This window comes from Pristiophorus japonicus, chromosome 9 (genome assembly GCF_044704955.1).
Source record: "Pristiophorus japonicus isolate sPriJap1 chromosome 9, sPriJap1.hap1, whole genome shotgun sequence".
Classification (NCBI taxonomy): domain Eukaryota; kingdom Metazoa; phylum Chordata; class Chondrichthyes; family Pristiophoridae; genus Pristiophorus; species Pristiophorus japonicus.
The window spans coordinates 212,472,784-212,494,557 of NC_091985.1; the positions used below are offsets into that span (position 1 = coordinate 212,472,784).

A 21,774-nucleotide genomic window follows, 5' to 3' on the forward strand; every position below is an offset into this window, starting at 1 on the left:
TCTCATTCTTCTGAACTCCAATGTGTATAGGCCCAATCTACTCAACCCATCTTCATAAGTCAATCTAATGAACCTTCTCTGAACAGCCTCTAATGCAAGTATATCGTACCTTAAATACAGAGACCAAAACTGTACACAGTACTCCAGGTGTGGCCTCACCAATACCCTGTACAGTTGTAGCAGAACTTCTCTGCTTTTATACTCTATCCCTCTTGCAATAAAGGCCAACATTCCATTTGCCTTCCTGATTACGTGCTGTACCCCATACTAACTTTTTGTGTTTCATGCACAAGGATGCCCAGGTCCCTCGGTACTGTAGCACTTTGCAATTTTGCTCCATTTAAATAATAATTTGCTTTTTAATTCTTTCTGCAAAAGTGGACAACCTCACACTTTCCCACATTATACTCCATCTGCCAAATGTTTGCCCACTCACTTAGCCTATCTATATTCCCTGCAGATTTTGTGTGTCCTCCTCACAACTTGCTTTCCCACCCATCTTTGTATCATCAGCAAACTTGGCTACATTACACTCGGTCCCTTCATCCAAGTCATTAATATAGATTGTAAATAGTTGAGGACCTAGCACCCTGCGACACCCCACCATTCACTGTTGACAAACCGGAAAATGACCCATTTATCCCGACTCTCTGTTTTCTGTTAGTTAGTCAATCCTCGACCCATGCAAATATATTGCCCCCTATCCCGTGAACTTTTATCTTGTGCAGTAACCTTTTATGTGGCACCTTATCGAATGCCTTCTGAAAATCCAATTAAACCACATCCACTGGTTCCCCCTTATCCACCCTGCTCGTTACATCCTCAAAGAGCTCCAGCAAATTTGTCAAACATGATTTCCCTTTCATAAAACCATGTTGACTCTACTTGATTGAATTGTGCTTTTCCAAATGTCCTGCTACTGCTTCCTTAATAATGGACTCAAGCATTTTCCCAACGACAGATGTTAAGCTAACTGGTCTATAGTTTCCTGCTTTTTGTCTGCCTCCTTTTTTTTTTTTTTTAAATAGGGGCGTTACATTTGAAGTTTTCCAATCCACTGGGACCGCCCCAGAATCCAGAGAATTTTGGTAGATTACAACCAATGCATCCACTATCTCTGCAGCCACCTCTTTTAAGACCCAAAGATGTAAGCCATCAGGTCCTGGGGACTTGTCTGCCTTTAGTCCCATGATTTTACCAAGTACTACTTTATTAGTGATAGTGTTAAGTTCCTCCCTCCATACAGTCCTTTGATTATCCACTATTGGGATGTTTTTAATGCCTTCTACCGTGAAGACCGATGCAAAATATTTGTTCAACATCTCTGCGATTTCCCTGTTCTTCATTATTAATTCCCCATCTCATCCTCTCGGGGATAACGACCAGACAATCTGTTTTTGTAATGTTGAAGGATAAATACTGGCCAGGAGACAGGGAATAACTCCTCTGCGCTTCCTCGAAATAGTGTCATGGGACCTTTTACATGCACCTGAGGGAGCAGACGGGGCTGCGGTTTAACGTCGCTTCTGAAAGACGGCACCTGATAGTGCAGCACTCCCTCAGCACTGCACTGGATTGTCAGCCTAGATTTTTGTGCTCAAATCCCTGGTGTGGGAATTGTACCCACAATCTTATAACTCAAAGGTGAGGGTGCTACTCACTGAGCCACAGCTGACACAGCTGAGTACCTGGCCTCCTTATTCCACCTACCAAAATGCACCACGTCACAGATATTTATATTGGAAGTAGAATCATAGAAGTTTACAGCACAGAAGGAGGCCATTTTGGCACATCGTGCCGGCCAACAAGAGGCTATCCAGCTGTAACCCTGCAGGTTACGAAACTTCAAGTGCACATCCAAGTATTTTTTAATGTGGGTGAGGGTTTCTGCCTCTACCACCCTTTCAGGCAGTGAGTTCCAGAATCCCACAACCCTCTGCGTGAATAAATTTCCCCTCAAATCCCCTCGAAATTTTCTACCAATTATTTTAATTTATGCCCACTGGTTGTTGAACCCTCTGCTAAGGGAAATAGGTCCTTTCTATCTACTATATCTAGGCCCTCATAATTTTATACACCTCAATGAGGTCTCCTCTCAGCCTCCTCTGTTCCAAGGAAAACAAATCCAGCCTATCCAATCTGTCCTCATAGCTAAGATTCTCCACTCCCGGCAACAGCCTCATAAATCTCCTCTGTACCCTCTCCAGTGCAATCATGTCCTTCCTGTAATGTGGTGACCAGAACTGCACGCAGTACTCAGCTTTTTAAAAAAAAAAACAGTTCAAGCATAACCCCCTGCTCTTGTATTCTGTGCCTCGGTTAATAAAGGCAAGCATTCCGTATGCATTCTTAACCACCTTATCTACCTGTACTGCTACTTTCAGGGATCTGTGGACATGCACTCCAAGGTCCCTTTGTTCCTCTACACTTCTCAGTGTCCGACCATTTAATGTGTATTCCTTTTCCTTGTTAGCCCTCCCCACATGCATTACCTCACAATTCTCTGGATTAAATTCCATTTGCCACTGTTTTGACCAGTTGATTGATATCTTCCTGCAGTCCTCAGCTTTCTTCATTATCAACCACACAGCCGATCATCTACAAAATTCCTAATCATACCCCCTATATTCAAGTCTATCACAAAAAGCAAGGGACCTAGTACTGAGCTCTGCGGAACCCTACTGGAAACATCCTTCCAGTCAGTCACAAAAACACCCATCAACCATTACGCTTTGCGTCCTGCCTCTGAGCCAATTTTGGATCCAACTTGCCACTTTGCCCTGGATCTCATGGGCTTTTACTTTCGTGACCAATCTGCCATGTGGGACCTTATCAAAAGCTTTGCTAAAATCTATATACACTACAGTATACGCTTGGCCCTCATCCACCCTCCTGGTTACCTCCTCAAAAAATTCAATCAAGTTAGTTCGACACGACCTTCCCTTAACAAATCCGTGCTGACTGTCCTTGATTAAGCCATGTCTTTCTAAGTGAAGATTTATCCTGTCCTTCAGGATTTTTTCCAATAATTTTCCCACCACTGAGGTTAGGCTGACTGGTTTGTAATTACTCGGTCTATCCATTTCACCCTTCTTAAACAAAAGTACCACATTAGTAGTCCTCTAGCACCATATCTAAAGCCAGAGAGGATTGGAAAATGGTGGTTGAGCAGTTATAATGAGGGATGTTCAAGAGGCCAGAATTTGAGGAGCAAGACATCTTGCGGGGTTGTGAGGCTGAAAAAGATTACAGCGATAGGGAGGAGCGAGACCATGGAATGATTTGTAAACAAGGATGAGAATTTTGAAATTGAGGCTTTAACTGGGAGACAATGTGGGTCAGAAAGCACAGAGTGATGGGTGATCTTGACTTGATGCGGCGGGTTAGTACATGGGGGGCTGAGATTTGGATGTCGTCAAGTTTACGTAGTGAGGAATGTGGGAGACCGGCCAGGAGTGAATTGGAGTAGTCGAGTCTAGAGGTAACAAAGGCATGGATGAGGGTTTCAGCAGCACAAGAGCTGAGGCAGGAGCGGAGGTGGGTAATGTTATGGAGGTGGAAAAAGGTGGCTTTAGTTATGCCATGGATATGTGGCTGGAAACTCATTTCAGGGTCAAATATGACACCTAGGTTGTGAACAGTCTTGTTCACCCTCAGATTGATGCTAAGGAGAGGGATGGAGTCAGTGGTTAGGGAACGCAGTTTGTGGCGGGGACCAAAGATAATGGCTTCGGTCTTCCCAATAGTTAATTGGAGAAAATTTCTGCTCACCCAGTACTGGATGTCGGACAAGCAATCTGACAATTTAGATACCAAGCATGGGTCGAGACAAGTGGTGGAGAGGTAGAGCTGGGTATCGTCAGCGTACATGTAGAAACTGACTCCGTGTTTTCAGATGATATCGCCAAGGGGCAGCATATAGGTGAGAAATAAGAGGGAAACAAGGACAGATCCTTGGGGGACACCAGAGGTAACAATGCAGGAGTGGGAAGAGAAGCCATTGCACGATATTTTCTGGCTACGATTAGATAGGTAAGAATGGAACCAGGCGAGTGCAGTCCCACCTAGCTGGACATTGGTGGAGAGGTGTTGGAGGAGGATGGAGTAGTCAACTGTGTCAGAGGTGCAGCAGAGGTTAGAACCTAAAGCAAGTTTTCCACTAGATTAACAGTGACTCCAATCCACTTATGTTATAAGAACACAAAAAATAGGAGGCGGCCATTCGGCCCCTCGAGCCTGATCCACCATTCAATATCATAGCTGATCTTCTACCTCAACTCCACTTTCCTCATATCCCTTCACCCCTTAATATTCAAAAATGTATCAAGCTGCCTTGAATATACTCAAACACTGAGCATCCATAGCTCTTTGGGGGAGAGACTTCCAAAGATTCACCATCCTCTGAGTGAAGAAATTTATCTTCATCTCAGTCCTAAATGGCCGACACTTATTCTGAAATTGTGACTCCTGGTTCCAGACGCCCAGCCAGAGGAAATATCCTTCCTGCATCTACCCTGTCAAGCCCTGTAAGAATTGTGTATGTTTCAATTAGATCACCTCTCATTCTTCTAAACTACAGAGAATATAGTCCTAATCTACTCAATCTCTCCTCATAGGACAATCCCCCCATCCCAGGAATCAGTCTGGTGAACCTTCATTCCTCAATGGCAAGTATATCCTTTCTTCGGCAAGGAGATCAAAACTGTGCACAATACTTCAAATGTGGTCTCACCAGGGCAGTATGTAATTGCAGTAAGACATCTTTACTCTTATACTCAAACCCTCTTATAATAAAGGTCAACATACCATTTGCTTTCTTAATTGCTTCCTGTACCTGCAGGTTAACTTTCAGTGATTCATATACATGGACACCCAGGACCCTCTGAACAGCATTTTCCAATCATTCAGCATTTACAAACTACTCTGCTTTTCTATTTTTCCTACCAAAGTGGATAACTTCACATTATATTCCATTTTCCATCTTCTTGCCCACTCACTTAGCCCATCTATATCCTTTTGAAGTTTCTTTGCATTTTGCATCATCCTCACAACTTACATTCCCACCTAGCTTTGTATCATCAGCAAACTTGGATATCATCCAAATCATTGATATAGATTGTGAATAGCTGGGGCCCAAGCCCTGATCCTTACCGTACCACTCCACTAGTTACAGCCTGCCAACCTGAAAATTACCCGTTTATTCCGACTCTGTTTTCTGTCCATTAACCAATCCTCAATCCATGCTCATGTCCACAGTAAATGACACAAGGTCAGCCCGCTGGATGGAACCTCGGACACCCTGAGCTTGATCTCCGGTGTCTCCAGTCCCGACTGCCCCCTTACATCAGTCTCCCCTCACTTTTATACCCTGCAGTGATCCACCTCTGGCACCGGACTCTTCTTTATCTTCTCTGCTGGGTTTTGGCAGGAAGCTGGGGAAAGAAAGCTGGAACTTCTCTAATCTGTGATTTACAAGGACACTTTCCCTGGTTCCCAGCAGTTACTATTCTTCAGCAATTTTCCGATTATCCCTAAACTCCCCTGCCTGCTGTTAGTTGTTATTTCTTATAGTTTCATAATTATAGGTATAAACATCACACATTATAATCTAACCTATTCTATTACTCACTCTGGTTTAAGCTTATATTGTCCTGTACTATTTTATGATTTTATAACCAATCCTCAATCCGTGCGAGTATATTACCCCCAATCTTATGAGCTCTAATTTTGTTTAATTATCTCTTGTCGAATGCCTTCAGAAAATCCAAATACACCATATCCACTGGTTCCCCCCTTATCTATTCTGCTAGTTACCACCTCAAAAAATGTTAACAGATTTGTCAAACATGATTTCAGTTTTATAAATCCGTATTGACGCTGCCCAATCCTGTTATTATTTTAATAGTGCCCTGTTACCACATCCTTATAATAGATTCTAGCATTTTCCTGGTGTCAGGCTAACTGGTCTGTGGTTCTTGTTTTCTCTCTCCCTCCTTTCTTAAATAGTGGGGTTATATTTGGTACCTTCCAACCCGCACAAAGGGAGAGAGAGCGAATGAGTGAGAGGAAAATTGACACGAAGGGGAGAGAGAGCTGGACAAAGTGAGATCAAACAGACAGTAAGACAGAGTGAGACTTAAATCCAAAAGGGGGAGTGGGAGAGACAGAATGAGGCAGAGAAAGAGAGGAAAGGAAGAGAAGGTATTGGCCGGGATGGCAAGGGAGAAGAGAATGGGGAAGAGATAAGGGTGAAAGAGGCGGAGAGAGGTAGACTGAGAGCATAGCAGAAAGAGGGACAGAGAAGCAGAGAAGAGAAAGGTGGAAAGAGTGAGAGACAGTGAGGCAGAGAGAAATGAGAGAGGTAGAGATCTTATTGAATGGCGGAGCAGGCTCGAGGGGCCAAATGGCCTACTCCTGCTCCTATTTCTTATGTTCTTAATAGAGCAAATGTGAATTAGAGAGAGAGAGAGAGAGAGAGAGAGAGAGAACAAGGTGGGAGGAAGAGAGAGAAATTGAGAAAGAAACAGATGGAGATATGAGAGTGCTTCTACGGCAGCCCCTCCCAAACCCTCGACCTCTACCATCTGGAAGGACAAGGGCAGCAAGCACATGGGAACACCACCACCAGCACGTTCCCCTCCAAGTCACACACCATCCTGATATGTAAGAATATCACCGTTCCTTCGTCGCTGGGTCAAAATCCTGGCACTCCCTCCCTCATCATCATAGGCAGTCCCTTGAATCGAGGATGACTTGCTTCCACGTCAAAAAGTTCACAGGTATTTCAATGAAGGACCTAAAATAACAGGTCCCGTACTACATGTTGAAGGGTGGAAGATGCCTGTGCGTGGATTTTTTTTAACGTGTGGTGACCGTTGCACACCAGCCACCACACGGGCTTGACAGAGCTAGGTCTTGGTCCAGTGGCAAGGATTAACCAAAACGACTGGAGACCAGCTCTGCTGCACGGACCTAATGCGCACACATACCGCAGTGTGGACGGCATGTGCTGCCCCTGGGCCTTCGCCTCTTCTGGGCCCCAAACTCACACCTCTCCTGGGCCCTGGTCATATCCCTCTACAATCTCTCGCCGCTCCTTCGCCCTGACCTCGCCGCTCCACCACACGGACTGCAGCGATTCAAGAAGGTGGCTCACGACCATCTTCTCAAGGGCAATTAGAGATGGGTAATAAATGCTGGCTTTGCCAGCGAAGCCCACATCCCATGAACAAATTTTTTTTTAAAGTCACCTTCTCTTTTCAAGAGGAAGAGACCCAGCCTGTTCATCGTTTCCTAATAGGCATAACCTCGCATTTCTGGTGTCATAATTGTAAATCTAATTTCCACCCTCGCCAATGCCTCTATATCCTTTTTATAATATAGAGATCACAATTGTACACAGTACTCCAAATGTGGTCCAACCGAGGTTCGATACAAGTTCAGCATAACTTAGCTACTTTTCAATTCAATCCCCCTGGAAATAAACCCGAGTGCTTGGTTTGCTCTTTTTAACGGCCTTATTAACCTACGTCGCTACTTTTGGTGATTTTTGCATTTGTATTCCGAGATCACTTTGCTCTTCTGCCCCATTTAGATTCTGGTTTTCCAACTAATATGTGACCTCCTTATTTCTGTTACCAAAATGCAATATCTCACATTTATCAGTGTTTGTGAATGTATGTGGAAGAATCATGAAAGGGTTAATAAAATGGTTCTAGGAATCAATAAGAAAATAAGAACAGACAGACTTGGTTTCCCGTGAGAAAGTAGTGGACAAAGTAGCTTGTGTGACCATCACTGATAAACAAGGGTTTATGGCCATGACTTGATAAGGTGCACATTTGCTTCACGTGATTAAGTCAAGCTATCCTAACACGTAGGAGGTTTTGGTGTCCCTGAGCAATTCTGCTTGTTGCAATTCCGCTCGTAAAAGCATAAAGTGTTCTAAAGATAAACAGGCTGTCAATTCATGAAGCCCTAGTAACACACTGTGATTGATAAAGCGGGCCATACCTCCTCCAGTTTGTAAGAATAAGAAGGATGCGTCTGTGAGGATATGCAGACCTTTTGTCTGCCTGCCCCGGAATCTGTACTCTGTGCTGGCAGTTTGGTAACAGGTCCGAAGCTGCTTCAATAAAGACGTAAAGATTGAAGGTATCTGACTCAATTCTTGTCGAATGCAGCTGACCACCCGAACTAGGACTTAACATTTGGTGTCAGAAGTGGGATCCCAAAAAACTCTCGATTGGAAGTGGCTGAATCATTGATATCCTACAGACGGGACGCGGCAGAGGAAATGGGCCCCAAAGTGAGTATATTTAGTTAAATTGCCACTTTGTTTTCCTCCTGTCCTAAGTTCTGGTCGCGGATCTTTCACCACTGTTCAATTAATTGTTGACGGGATCGCCCGTGGTCAGTTGTCAGATTACCCCAGGAAAGGAATAGATTTGGAATTGTCCACGATGGTGGTCCGTTAAAGTTACGAAGGAATAGATTTGGAATTGTCCACCATGGTGGTCCATTAAAATGACGAAGGAGTAGGTTGATCTGGAAATTGTCTACCATAAGTAGTCCGTCAAACGTTAAAACAGTAAGAAATAAAGAGAAAAGGAATAAAGAGAAAAGGAAGAGAGAGAAAAGGAATAACTGATTTGACATTGTCTCACTTAATGAGTCCGTCAAAACGTTGAATACCTAGGTTAAGATAAGTTATATCATGGATAATAAACACCCAAATAAAAACGAGCAACTCAGACAATTGTCGGGAAGTTTGAATCAGAAATTAGGTTCAGACATATGGCCATTAGGGGGTTCAAGTGATTTAGAAACAATTAAACGCGCCCAAGAATTAATTTGGAAAAAGGGAATCGGGAAAAAGAGTAAGAAATTGATTGAAATCTGGCGCCAACATTGTCAAGATGAAAAAGATAAGAATATTCTGGCGAGCTGGCAGGAGAATGCTCTCAAGGCAGGAATTAAATTAACCGATGCGGGAATCCCTAAGTCATTGGAAATTTTAAGAAAGGAATGTGCACAGGAAAAGAGAAATAGAACAAACAAGGAATCTTTAACTGAACTACGTAGTTCAATGGCTGGTCTTGGCATGAATGGGGCTGACGAGGACAATGAATGGGATAATTGGAATATGACTCCAGGGGCTCCCCCGCCTCGTCCGACGGCACAACCCGATGTTAACGCCTTGGCTGACGCGGCTGTGGCAGTAAATCTCGAACCAAGTGCTTGTGTCTGACCTATTACTTGCTCTTCTGCTCCCTCGACAAATCGCTGTTATTAAATGTTCCGCTCATACTGCCGGTTCCTCTCCAATCGACATCGGAAACCGCCGTGCTGACGAGGCGGCTAAGTGTGCTGCAAGGAGTCAGTAGATTGCTGTGCCCTGAATTATGAGGCAGGTGTCCAGCTCTAAACCGAGCTTGTCGGCCCCTGAAAAGCCAATGCCAACCATCGAAGAAGTACTTCGCCTACAGGAGGACGCTCCTGCTGTACAAAAACAACTTTGGAACGATCTTGATTGTAAATATGATACTGCCTCCGGGTTGTGGATCACACCCGCTGGTCAAACTTGTATGTCCGATGAATTGGCCCTTTGGGTAATTGAATGTGTTCATTATGCCATGCATTGTGGAGCAAAAGCCACTAGTGACCGGCTCCTCCAGACATGGTGGCATCCTAGCCTCCAAATGTTTGCGCAGAATATTATTTCTCGTTGTCTTACCTGCCAACGCCATAATCCTGGAAGGGGGGTACCATGTTTATTAGGTAAAACACCCTTGCCAGCCGGACCCTTCGAGACTTTGCAGATGGACTATATAGAATTGCCACGCTGTCAGTGTTATAAATATGTGTTGGTTATTGTTGATGTTTTTAGTAAATGGATTGAAGCTTTTCCTACTACGGATAATAGAGCCTGTACTGTTGTTAAGATATTGCTGAAGGAAATTATCCCTCGCTTCGGGGTTCCCGGTCGTCTTAGCTCAGATAACGGACCCCATTTCATTGCAGCTGTAAACAAGGAATTGTGCCAACAGTTAGGGATACATCAACAACTCTATTGTGCCTATCGCCCCCAGGCGGCGGGTCTGGTCGAGCGAACCAACCAGACTCTTAAAATCAAGTTAGCTAAACTGACCTCTCAAACAGGGTCGACTTGGTTAAAATTGTTACCTGTAGCTCTTTTTCAGATTCGCTCTACCCCCACAGGGACGACGCGTCTCACCCCGGCCGAGATTGTGTACGGCAGATCTCTTCACACCCCTTGGGACCACCATTCCCCAGTTACCGTCCACTTTCATCACATGACTGAGGAGATGACTGCCTATGTGTTAGCCCTAACTAAGGCATTGCGAGCCTCTCATTCACAGGTTCGCGCCGCTTATGATGACCGTCCCTCTTCTCACGGATCATCCCCTATCGAGCCCGGATCCTTCGTCCTCATCAAAAATTGGACGCAACGTTATCTCCAGCCCCGATGGGATGGTCCATTTCAGGTCTTACTCACCACCCCCATCGCTGTAAAGGTGGAAAGATTGAAAAAATGCACGGAACCCTGCTGTTAGGAGTCGTGATCCTGCTGATAACAGTAATAAACTCAGCTGCCCAACCGACGGCTCACGAGAGCAAATTCTCCGCCTCTGTAAGGGCGATATCGTACAATGTGGAACCAGGACACCAGACAATCTCGAATCATGGACCATGACTAAAATAGAATTCCGTACGGGTATACTCTCACAGGTTGATCGACAGGTGACTCTACAGGGCAAAGACTAATGGAATTTGCCATGCCGGTTCAGGGAATGTGAGATGGACTTTGTTTGCCCTGACCAACCTGAAGATGACTTCGTTGATTCAAAGGACCAATCCCTGGAATCAGTAACAGGGCAAAGGAGGAAAAGGAACGTGCAAGGGCAACTGGGGAACGATCATAATATATTCCTGAGGACTCATAAGATCTTATTCGCGCCAGAGTCGGTTGTATGCTACCCTGTTATGTCGGTCACCGAATTGTTTACCCCAACCCCGGTTATGGATCCCAGTCTTTACATACGAGGATACAATGATACCCCGCCCGCCGAAAACATTACCTTCACATATTCCGATGGCTGAGGTACCCCGGCCACCTGCCTAAACACCACAGGGTCTGGGAAGGATGGGTACCCACAGTGTTGGAATGGTACAGGATTCGGGTGCGCAAAAGTGGACATGCCCGTTAACCAGACCTGTCTCACAAAGCAGTCCAATTATTCCTGTCTTCACGACTCAAACACGGGTATCACCTCTTGCCAGAGTGTGGATACCTGTGTAGAAGTAAGACAAGGGACCCAAATTTTGTGCGGATCTACGATTAAAACACATCTCACAGTAGAAGGGGCAGCATTCGCCATTTCGAGGGAAGAAGAACTAGAACCGATGTTAGGTGAAGGAACAACTGAACGGGTAAATGACAGAATAAAAATAGAACTTGAGGAGGAGGAATGTCAAAGACAATTGAGAGTATGAATGAGAAGTTATCATGAAATGATAAAAGGGGGGAATGTGAATGTATGTGGAAGAATCATGAAAGGGTTAATAAAATGGTTCTAGGAATCAATAAGAAAATAAGAACAGACAGACTTGGTTTCCCGTGAGAAAGTAGTGGACAAAGTAGCTTGTGTGACCATCACTGATAAACAAGGGTTTATGGCCATGATTTGATAAGGTGCACATTTGCTTCGCGTGATTAAGCCAAGCTATCCTAACACGTAGGAGGTTTTGGTGTTCCTGAGCAATTCTGCTTGTTGCAATTCCGCTCGTAAAAGCATAAAGGGCCCAAGTTTCCACAGGATAAAAAACGGGCGCCCCTCTGAGCTGGGCGCCCGTTTTTCTCGCCTAAAACAGCGCCAGAAAAAAAACGCGCTATTCTCGAGCGCTTTGCAGCTCCTTGTCTGTTTGGCGCGACGCCTAGGGGGGCGGAGCCTACACTCGCGCCGATTGTGTAAGTGGGAGGGGGCGGGTACTATTTAAATTAGTTTTTTTTCTTGCCGGCAACGCTGCGCGTGCGCGTTGGAGCGTTCGCGCATGCTCATTGTGAAAAAAAACATTGGCACTCGGCCATTTTTGTAGTTCTTTGTCGCTGTTTAATTTTTGAACATTTTTTAATAAAATCACATTGCCATCAGCACAGAGGCTACCCTTCTCACTGTCTCCTTCCCCTCCCCACCCTCCACGGCAACAAACGGCTGTCTCCATCCCCTCCGCGGCAACAAATGGCTGTCTCCTTCCCCTCCACAACAACAACCTGCTGTCTCCTTCCCCTCCTCCCCTCTGAGGCAACAAACCGCTGTCTCCTTCCCCTCCGCGGCAACAAATGGCGGTCTCCTTCCCCTCCCTCCCTCCACAACAACAACCCGCTGTCTCCTTCCTCTCCCTCCCCTCCACAACAACAATCCGCTGTCTCCTTCCCCTCCCTCCCCTCCGCGGCAACAGACCGCTGTCTCCTTCCCCTCCCTCCCCTCCACAACAACAAACTGCTTTTTCCTTCCCCCCCCCCCCCCACTCCCGCCCAGCAGCACGAACGGCTTTCTCTCCCCCCTGCCCCTCCCGCTCAGCGGCACGAACGGCTTTCTCTCCCCCCCCACATACACCACATCCACTAGTTCCCCCCTTATCTATTCTGCTAGTTACCACCTCAAAAAATGCTAACCGATTTGTCAAACATGATTTCAGTTTTATAAATCCATATTGACTCTGCCGAATCCTGTTATTATTTTAATAGTGCCCTGTTACCACATCCTTATAATAGATTCTAGCATTTTCCTGGTGTCATGCTAACTGGTCTGTGGTTCCTTGTTTTCTCTCTCCCTCCTTTCTTAAATAGTGGGGTTATATTTGGTACCTTCCAACCGCACGAAGGGAGAGAGAGCGAATGAGTGAGAGGAAGATTGACACGGAAGGGAGAGAGAGCTGGACAGAGTGAGATCAAACAGACAGTAAGACAGAGTGAGACTTAAATCCAAAAGGGGGAGTGGGAGAGACAGAATGAGGCAGAGAAAAAGAGGAAAGGAAGAGAAGGTATTGGCCGGGATGGCAAGGGAGAAGAGAATGGGGCAGAGAGAAGAGAGAGGGGCGAAAGAGGCGGATAGAGGTAGACTGAGAGCATAGCAGAAAGAGGGACAGAGAAGAGAAAGGTGGAAAGAGTGAGAGACAGTGAGGAAGAGAGAAATGAGAGAGGTAGAGATCTTATTGAATGGCGGAGCAGGCTCGAGGGCCAAATGGCCTACTCCTGCTCCTATTTCTTATGTTCTTAATAGAGCAAATGTGAATTAGAGAGAGAGAGAGAGAGAGAGAGAGAGAGAACACAAGGTGGGGGTAGAGAGAGAAATTGAGAAAGAAACAGATGGAGATATGAGAGTGCTCTTCGACTGCTCCTCCCAAACCAGTGACCTCTACCATCTAGAAGGACAAGGGCAGCAAGCACATGGGAACACCACCACCAGCACGTTCCCCTCCAAGTCACACACCATCCTGATATGTAAGAATATCACCGTTCCTTCGTCGCTGGGTCAAAATCCTGGCACTCCCTCCCTCATCATCATAGGCAGTCCCTTGAATCGAGGATGACTTGCTTCCACGTCAAAAAGTTCACAGTTGTTTCAATGAAGGACCTAAAATTCCAGGTCCCGTACTACATGTTGAAGGGTGGAAGATGCCGGTGCGTGGATTTTTTTTAACGTGTGGTGACCGTTGCACACCAGCCACCACACGGGCTTGACAGAGCCAGGTCTTGGTCCAGTGGCAAGGATTAACCAAAACGACTGGAGACCAGCTCTGCTGCACGGACCTAATGCGCACACATACCGCAGTGTGGACGGCATGTGCTGCCCCTGGGCCTTCGCCTCTTCTGGGCCCCAAACTCACGCCTCTCCTGGGTCCCGATCATATCCCTCTACAATCTCTCGCCGCTCCTTCGCCCTGACCTCGCCGCTCCACCACATGGACTGCAGCGGTTCAAGAAGGTGGCTCATGACCATCTTCTCAAGGGCAATTAGAGATGGGTAATAAATGCTGGCCTTGCCAGCGAAGCCCACATCCCATGAACAAATTTTTTTTTAAAGTCACCTTCTCTTTTCAAGAGGAAGAGACCCAGCCTGTTCATCCTTTCCTAATAGGCATAACCTCGCATTTCTGGTGTCATAATTGTAAATCTAATTTCCACCCTCGCCAATGTCTCTATATCCTTTTTATAATATAGAGATCACAATTGTACACAGTACTCCAAATATGGTCTAACCGAGGTTCGATACAAGTTCAGCATAACTTAGCTACTTTTCAATTCAATCCCCCTGGAAATAAACCCGAGTGCTTGGTTTGCTCTTTTTAACGGCCTTATTAACCTACGTCGCTACTTTTGGTGATTTTTGCATTTGTATTCCGAGATCACTTTGCTCTTCTGTCCCATTTAGATTCTGGTTTTCCAACTAATATGTGACCTCCTTATTTCTGTTACCAAAATGCAATACCTCACATTTATCAGTGTTTGTGAATGTATGTGGAAGAATCATGAAAGGGTTAATAAAATGGTTCTAGGAATCAATAAGAAAATAAGAACAGACAGACTTGGTTTCCCGTGAGAAAGTAGTGGACAAAGTAGCTTGTGTGACCATCACTGATAAACAAGGGTTTATGGCCATGACTTGATAAGGTGCACATTTGCTTCGCGTGATTAAGCCAAGCTATCCTAACACGTAGGAGGTTTTGGTGTCCCCGAGCAATTCTGCTTGCTGCAATTCCGCTCGTAAAAGCATAAAGTGTTCTAAAGATAAACAGGCAGTCAATTCATGAAGCCCTAGTAACACACTGTGATTGATAAAGCGGGCCATACCTCCTCTAGTTTGTAAGAATAAAAAGGATGCGTTTGTGAGGATAGGCAGACCTTTTGTCTGCCTGCCCCGGAATCTGTAGACTCTGTGCTGGCAGTTTGGTAACAGGTCCGAAGCTGCTTCAATAAAGACGTAAAGATTGAAGTTATCTGACTCGATTATTGTCGAATGCAGCTGACCACCCGAACTAGGACTTAACATGTTGAAATTCATTATATGCCAATTCTGCAAATATATTAATGTAATAAGACATGTAGTACAGCAGGGATTAGATGCAGAGTAAAGCTCCCTCCACACTGACCCTTCAAACACTCCCAGGGCATTTACAACATGGGTTAGCGACAGAGTAATGCTCCCTCTGCACTGTCCCATCAAACATTCCCAGGTCATATATAGCACGGGCAAGGTACAGAGATAAGTTCCCTCTACATATATAGAGTAAAGCTCCCTCTATACTCCCCATCAAACACTCCCAGGCCAACTACAGCCTGGTTTAGATACAGAGTAAATCTCCTTCTACACCCTCCCAGGGCAGTTTCCGCAGGGCTCAGTACTTGGTCTCTTGCTTTTTGTGATATATATATATAATCAATGATTAGGACTTGAATGTTGGAGGTATGATTAAGAAGTTTGCAGATGATACAAAAATTGGCCCTGTGCTTGATAATGAAGAAGCGGTAGACTGCAGGAAGGTATCAATGGACTGGTCAGGTGGGCAGAACAGTGCCAAATGTAACTCAATGCGGAGAAGTGTGAGGTAATGCATTTGGGGAGGGCTATCAAGGAAATCGAATACACAATAAATGGTAGGACACTGAGAAGTGCAGAGGGACAAAGGGACCTTGGAGTGCATGTCCACAGATTCCAGAAGATAGCAGGACAGGTAGATAAGGTGGTTAAGAAGGCATACGGGATACTTGCCTTTCTTAGCCGAGGCATAGAATAGAAGAGTAGGGAGGTTATGCTTGAACTGTATAAAAAACTACTTAGGCCACAGTTAGAGTATTGCGTGCAGTTCTGGTCACCACAGTACAGGAAAGATGTGACTGCCCCAGAGAGGATAGAGGAAATTTACGAGGATGTTGCCTGGACTGGAGAATTTTAGCTATGAGGAAAGATTGGATAGGCTGGGGTTGTTTTCTTTGGAACAGAGGAAGCTTAGGAGACCTAATTGAGGCGTATAAAATTATGAGGGGCCTAGATAGAGCAGATAGGAAGGACCTATTTCCCTCAGCAGAGGGTTGAATAACCAGGGGGCATAGATTTAAAGTAAGTGGTAGGAAGTTTAGTGGGGATTTGAGGAGAAATATTTTCACTAAGGTTGGTGGGGGTCTGAAACTCACTGCCTGAAAGAGTGGTAGAGGCAGAAACCCTCATAACATTTAAAAAGTACTTGGATATGCACTTGAAGTGCCGTAACCTACAAGGCTACGATCCAAGAGCTGGAAAGTGGGATCAGGCTGGAAAGCTCTTTGTCAGCAAGCACAGACATGATGGGCTGAATGGCCTCCTTCTGTGCTGTAAATTTCTATGATTCTCTGATCGCAAGGCTAGGAGAGGCGCTCTTGAAGGTATGGGGAGCTCGGACTTGTCTGTGGGCGTAACAGACGGCAAGAGAACTCAAATAATCCCGAGCAATGCGGTGTTAGTTGTGGCTCAGTGGTAGTCTCTGAGTCAGTAGGTTGTGGGTTCAAGTCCACCCCCAGAGCATGGAGCATGGAGCATGGAGCATAAAATCAAAGCCGACATTCCAATGCAGTGCAGAGGGAGCGCTGCACTGTCGGGGGTGCCATCTTTCACATGAGGCCCCATAACAGCATAAGAAATAGGAGCAGGAGTAGGCCATTTGGCCCCTTGAATCTGCTCCATCATTCAATAAGATCATGGCAGATCTGATCTGATCTTGCCTTCAACTCCACTTCCCTGCCCACTCCTCATAACCCTCAACTCCCTTATCGTTCAAAAATCTGTCTATCTCCACCGTAAATATATTTAATGACCCAGCTTCTACAGCTCTCTGAGGTAGCGAATTCCAAAGATTCATAACCCTCAGAAGAAATTGCTCCTGATTTCCCTTTTAAATGAGCGACTCCTTATTCTGAAACTATGCCCCCTAGTGTTAGATTCCTCCACAGGGGGAAACATCCTCTCTGCGTCTACCCTGTCAAGCCCCCTCAGAATCTTATACGTTTCAATAAGATCACCTCTCATTCTTCTAAACTCCAATGAATACAGGCCCAACCTGCTCAACCTTTCTTCATGACAACCCTTTCATCTCAGGAATCAAGCTCGTGAAGCTCCTCTGAACTGCCCCCAATGAAAGTATATCCCTCCTTAAATAAGGAGACCAAAACTGTACGCAGTACTCCAGGTGTGGTCTCAACAACAGTGTAGTTGTAGCAGGACATCCCTACTTTTATACTCCATCCCCCTTGCAATAAAGGTCAACATTCCATTTGCCTTCTTAATTACGCTGTACCTGCATGCTAACTTTTTGTGTATCATGTACAAGGACCCCTCTGTATTGCAGCATTTTCTAATCTCTCCCCATTTAAATAATAATTTGTTTTTTTATTTTTCCTACCAAAGTGGATAACCTCACATTTTCCCACATTATACTCCATCTGCCAAACTTTTGCCCACTCACTGAGCTGATCCATGTCCCTTTGTAGATTATTTGCGTCTTCCTCACAACTTGCTTTCCCACTTATCTTTGTATCATCAGCATGTTTAGCTACATTCACTTCATCCAAGTCATTAATATAGATTGTAAATAGTTGAGGCCCCAGCACTGATCACTGTTGCACCCCACTTGTTACAGTTTGCCAGCCTGAAAATGACCCATTTATCCCTACTCTCTGTTTTCTGTTTGTTAGCCAATCCTCTATCCATGCTAATATATTACCCCCAATCCCGTGAGCTTTTATCTTGTGCAGTAATCTTTTATGTGGCACCTTATCGAATGCCTTCTGGAAATCCAAATGCACGACATCTACTGGTTCCCCTTTATCCACCCTGTTCATTACATCCTCAAAGAACTCCATCAAATTTGTCAAACATGATTTCCCTTTCATAAAACCATGCTGACTCTGTTTGACTGCATTATGATTTTCTAAATAATGACTCCAGCATTTTCCCAATGACATGTTAGTCTAACTGGTCTACAGTTTCCGGCTTTCTGTCTCCCTCCATTCTTAAATAGGGGAATTACATTTGCTATTTTCCAATCTGCTGGGACCTCTCCAGAATCCAGGGATTTTTGGTAGATTACAACCAATGTGGCCACCATCTCTGCAGCCATTTCTTTTAAGACCCTAGGATGCAGGCTATTAGGACCAGGGGACTTGTCCACCTTTAGTCCCATTAGTTTGCCTAGTACCTTTTCTCCCTAGCAATAGTGATTGTTTTCAGTTCTCCCCTCCCAATAGCCTCTTGATTATCAATTATTGAGATGCTTTCAGTGTCTTTTACAGCGAAGACCGATACAAAATATTTATTTAAATTCTCTGCCATTTCCTTGTTTCCCATTATTAATTCCCCAGTCTCATCTTCTAAGGGACCAATTTAGCTACTCTCTTCCTTTTTATATATCTGTAGAAGCTCTTACTGTCTGTTTTTATATTTCTTGCTAGTTTACTCTCAATCTATTCACTTTTGTTTTCGTTGTCCTTTGCTATTTTCTAAAAAGTTCCCAATCTTCTGGCCTTTCATTAATCTCCGCAACATTGTATGCCTTTGTTTTCAATTTGATACCACCCATTACTTCTTAGTTAGCCATGGATGGTTCATCCTTCTTAGAGTCTTTCTTTCTCATTGGAATATATCTTTGCTGAGTTATGAAATATCTCCTTAAATGTCTACCACTCCTTATCTACTGTCTTACCCTTCCTTTGTAATTGCCTTTATTTTTCAGGGCACTATTTTGAGACCCAAGTTTCTCACCCTCAAACCGATTTTGGAATTCTACCATACTATGATCACTCTTCCCAAGAGGATCCTTTACTATGAGATCATGAATTAATCCCAGTCGCATTACACATTACCAATTCTAAAATAGTCTGCTCCCTGGTTGGTTCAACAGCGCATTGTTCTAAGAAAACATCCCGAATACACTCTATGAACTCTTCCTCAAGGCTACCTAATCTTTATATTGATATATCCAATCAATATAAAGATTTAAATCATCTATGCTTATTGCAGTACCTTTCTTATAAGCCTCCATTATTTCTTGATTTATATGCTGTCCTGATAGGCTACTCCCACCAGTGACTTCTTTCCCTTATTATTTCTTATCTCCACCCATACTGATTCTACATCTTGATCTTCTGAGAATCAGAACCATCTGACCTCTCAAGTGGGCGTAAAAGATTCCATGACGTTATTTCGAAGAAATCTCTCTGGTGTCCTGGCTAACATTTATCCCTCAACCAACATCACTAAAACAAAGGAGAAAAGGAACAGTCGATAACAGGATATTAATTAGTCTCCTCTTGGAGAAATCAAGGAATCGACTCACTGTCTGTCGGAAACAAAGCTGATTTATTTGATCGTTGTTTGACAGAGGGTGCAAAAAAGATTTACAAGAATGATTCCAGGGATGAGGGACTTCAGTTACATGGATAGACTGGTGAAGCTGGGGTTGTTCTTCTTAGAACAGAGAAGGTTGAGAGGAGTATTGATAGAGGTGCTCTAAAATCATGAGGGGTCTGGACAGAGTAGAGAGAAAATATTCCCATTGGCGGAAGGGTCGAGAACCAGAGGACCCAGATTCAAGGTGATTGGCAAAAGAACCAAAGGCGACATGAGAAAAAACGTTGTTTTAAGCAGCGAGTGGTTAGGATCTGGAATGCACTGCCTGAAAGGGTGGTGGAGGCAGATTCAATCATGGCTTTCAAAAAGGGCATTGGATAAGTACCTGAAATAAAACATTTCCAGGGCCACGGGGAAAGGGCGGGGAGTGGGACTTGCAGAGAGCCGGCACGGGCTCGACGGTCCGAAAGGCCTCCTTCTGTGCTGTAACCATTCTATGATTCTATGATATCCAGAAAATTAAACTCCAGCCCAGTTACAGGGATTAATTACACCAGCAGCAACAAACTCCAACTGTCCGAGTGAACAGGGTTCAGTCCTGGATGTGATTAACGGCAACAATAAAAGCAGAATCCAACCCCTGCAGTCACTTGTGAACTCGCTGGTGTCTCACCAGGCTGGATGAACAAGTGAATCCCTTCCCACACACAGTGCAGGTGAATGGTCTCTCCCCAGTGTGAACTCGCTGGTGTTCAGTGAGGTTGGATGTACGAGTCAATCCCTTCCCACACCCGGGGCAGGTGAATGGCCTCTCCCCGGTGTGACTGCGTCGATGAGTTTCTAGCGCAGAGGGGCAATTGAATCCCTTCCCACAGTCCCCACATTTCCACGGTTTCTCCATGGTGCAGGTGTCCTTGTGTCTCTCCAGTTTGGACGATCAGTTGAAGCCTCGTCCACACACAGAACACATGTACGGTTTATCCCCGCTGTGAATGGTGTGATGTTTTTTCAGGCTGTGTAACTGGTTGAAGCTCTTTCCACAATCAGTGCACTGGAACACTCTCACTTGGGTGTGTGTGTCTCGGTGCTTTACCAGTCACACTGATGTTTGAAATCTTTTCCCACAGACAGAGCAGACAAACGTTTCTCTTTTCACATTCAAAGGCCGATGATATTCAAGTGAATCGAGTGACTCTGTCAGACCTTGATATAATTGCTTAGAGTTTCCCAGTCTGTAAATCCTCCTCTTCTAATATCCTGCAAAAGGTGTTTACGAAAGTCAGCACTGGAAGTGCAGGATAGAAATTGAGGACAGACAATCCTACTTTTTATGGAACATTCTTTCGTTTCTTGTTCCCCAAAGCTGTAAATTCCCGTCCCACACACTCTCCCTCCACCCTGTGCTGAAATCCAAACTCATCACACCAGCTCCTTCATTTCTTTCTTCCATCTGCAGTTTTCTCACTCCCTCTTCTCTGGTTGGGTTCAGGTCTACAGCCTGTCTGTGCAGACTGAGAATAAATGAGGAAATGATTTTCTCTCCAGGTCACTGGGACCCTAAAGTCCTGCCCGCCCTCTGCTCCTGTACCAAGATGGCCACACAGGTGCCCTGATCCTGTCCAAGAATTCGGCTAGTTACCCCGAGCGGTCGGGTCCATCACCGCGGGTCAAACATGGGTTCTGCCAGCTCATATTCGGGGTCTGAGGCCTACACCAGGTGTTTATGAAACTGCCCAGCCCATCCAGGGGTCCAATTCCTCCGCTGAGCCCACAAGCTCCTACTGACTCGCGGAACGTCTCTTCCGCCTCAGACCACCTCCACCACTGGCACTGTGCCTGCTCAGAGCACAGTCCGGTCCCGTGTCTGGGCTCCTGGTGTCATTGATAGAGCGCTTTACGCCTGCGTGGGGTATTCTGGTTACAGAAGTAAACGTCGCAACATTTGGTAGTGAAATGGATTTATTCAGGACAGACAGCAGAGATTATTGCAGGAAATAACAGTGCAGTGAGAAAGGAAATGCAGTGGATGTTGTGTAGATGGATTGTCAAAAGGTGTTTGATAAGGTGCCGGACAGGAGGCTTGTTGATCAAATTAAGGCTCATGGTATTAAAGGGAGTGGGGCCGCATGGAGAGGAAGTTGGGTAAAGGGCAGAAAACTGTGGTTAATGGATGTTCTTCAGACTGGAGGGATGTAAACAGTGGTGTCCCCAGGGTCAGTGTTGGGACCATTGCTCTTAATATAGAGACAGGATCTGGGCTAGGGAATAAGCACATAAGAATTAGAAGCAGGAGTAGGCCCTTTGGCCCCTCGAGCCTGCTCCACCATTCAATAAGATCATATTGATTCATCAATTGATCCACCACTAC

The 21,774-nt window shown here is 45.1% G+C and overlaps 1 protein-coding gene and 1 long non-coding RNA gene across 3 annotated transcripts in view; one reads left to right on the forward strand and one right to left on the reverse strand.

Annotated features, from left to right (window-relative positions):
* The window catches only part of LOC139274112 (uncharacterized), a 438,299-nt gene that overhangs the window by 168,044 nt on the left and 248,481 nt on the right, over positions 1 to 21,774 (forward strand).
* The window catches only part of LOC139273692 (uncharacterized), a 52,535-nt gene that overhangs the window by 20,401 nt on the left and 10,360 nt on the right, over positions 1 to 21,774 (reverse strand). The window contains exon 3 of one of the 2 annotated variants that reach the window (XR_011595297.1): positions 19,429 to 20,663. The exons of the other annotated variant lie outside the window; for it this stretch is intronic. This is a non-coding gene — a long non-coding RNA (uncharacterized lncRNA). Of the gene's footprint in view, positions 1 to 19,428; positions 20,664 to 21,774 lie in introns of those variants that run through there. 2 annotated transcript variants of the gene reach the window in all.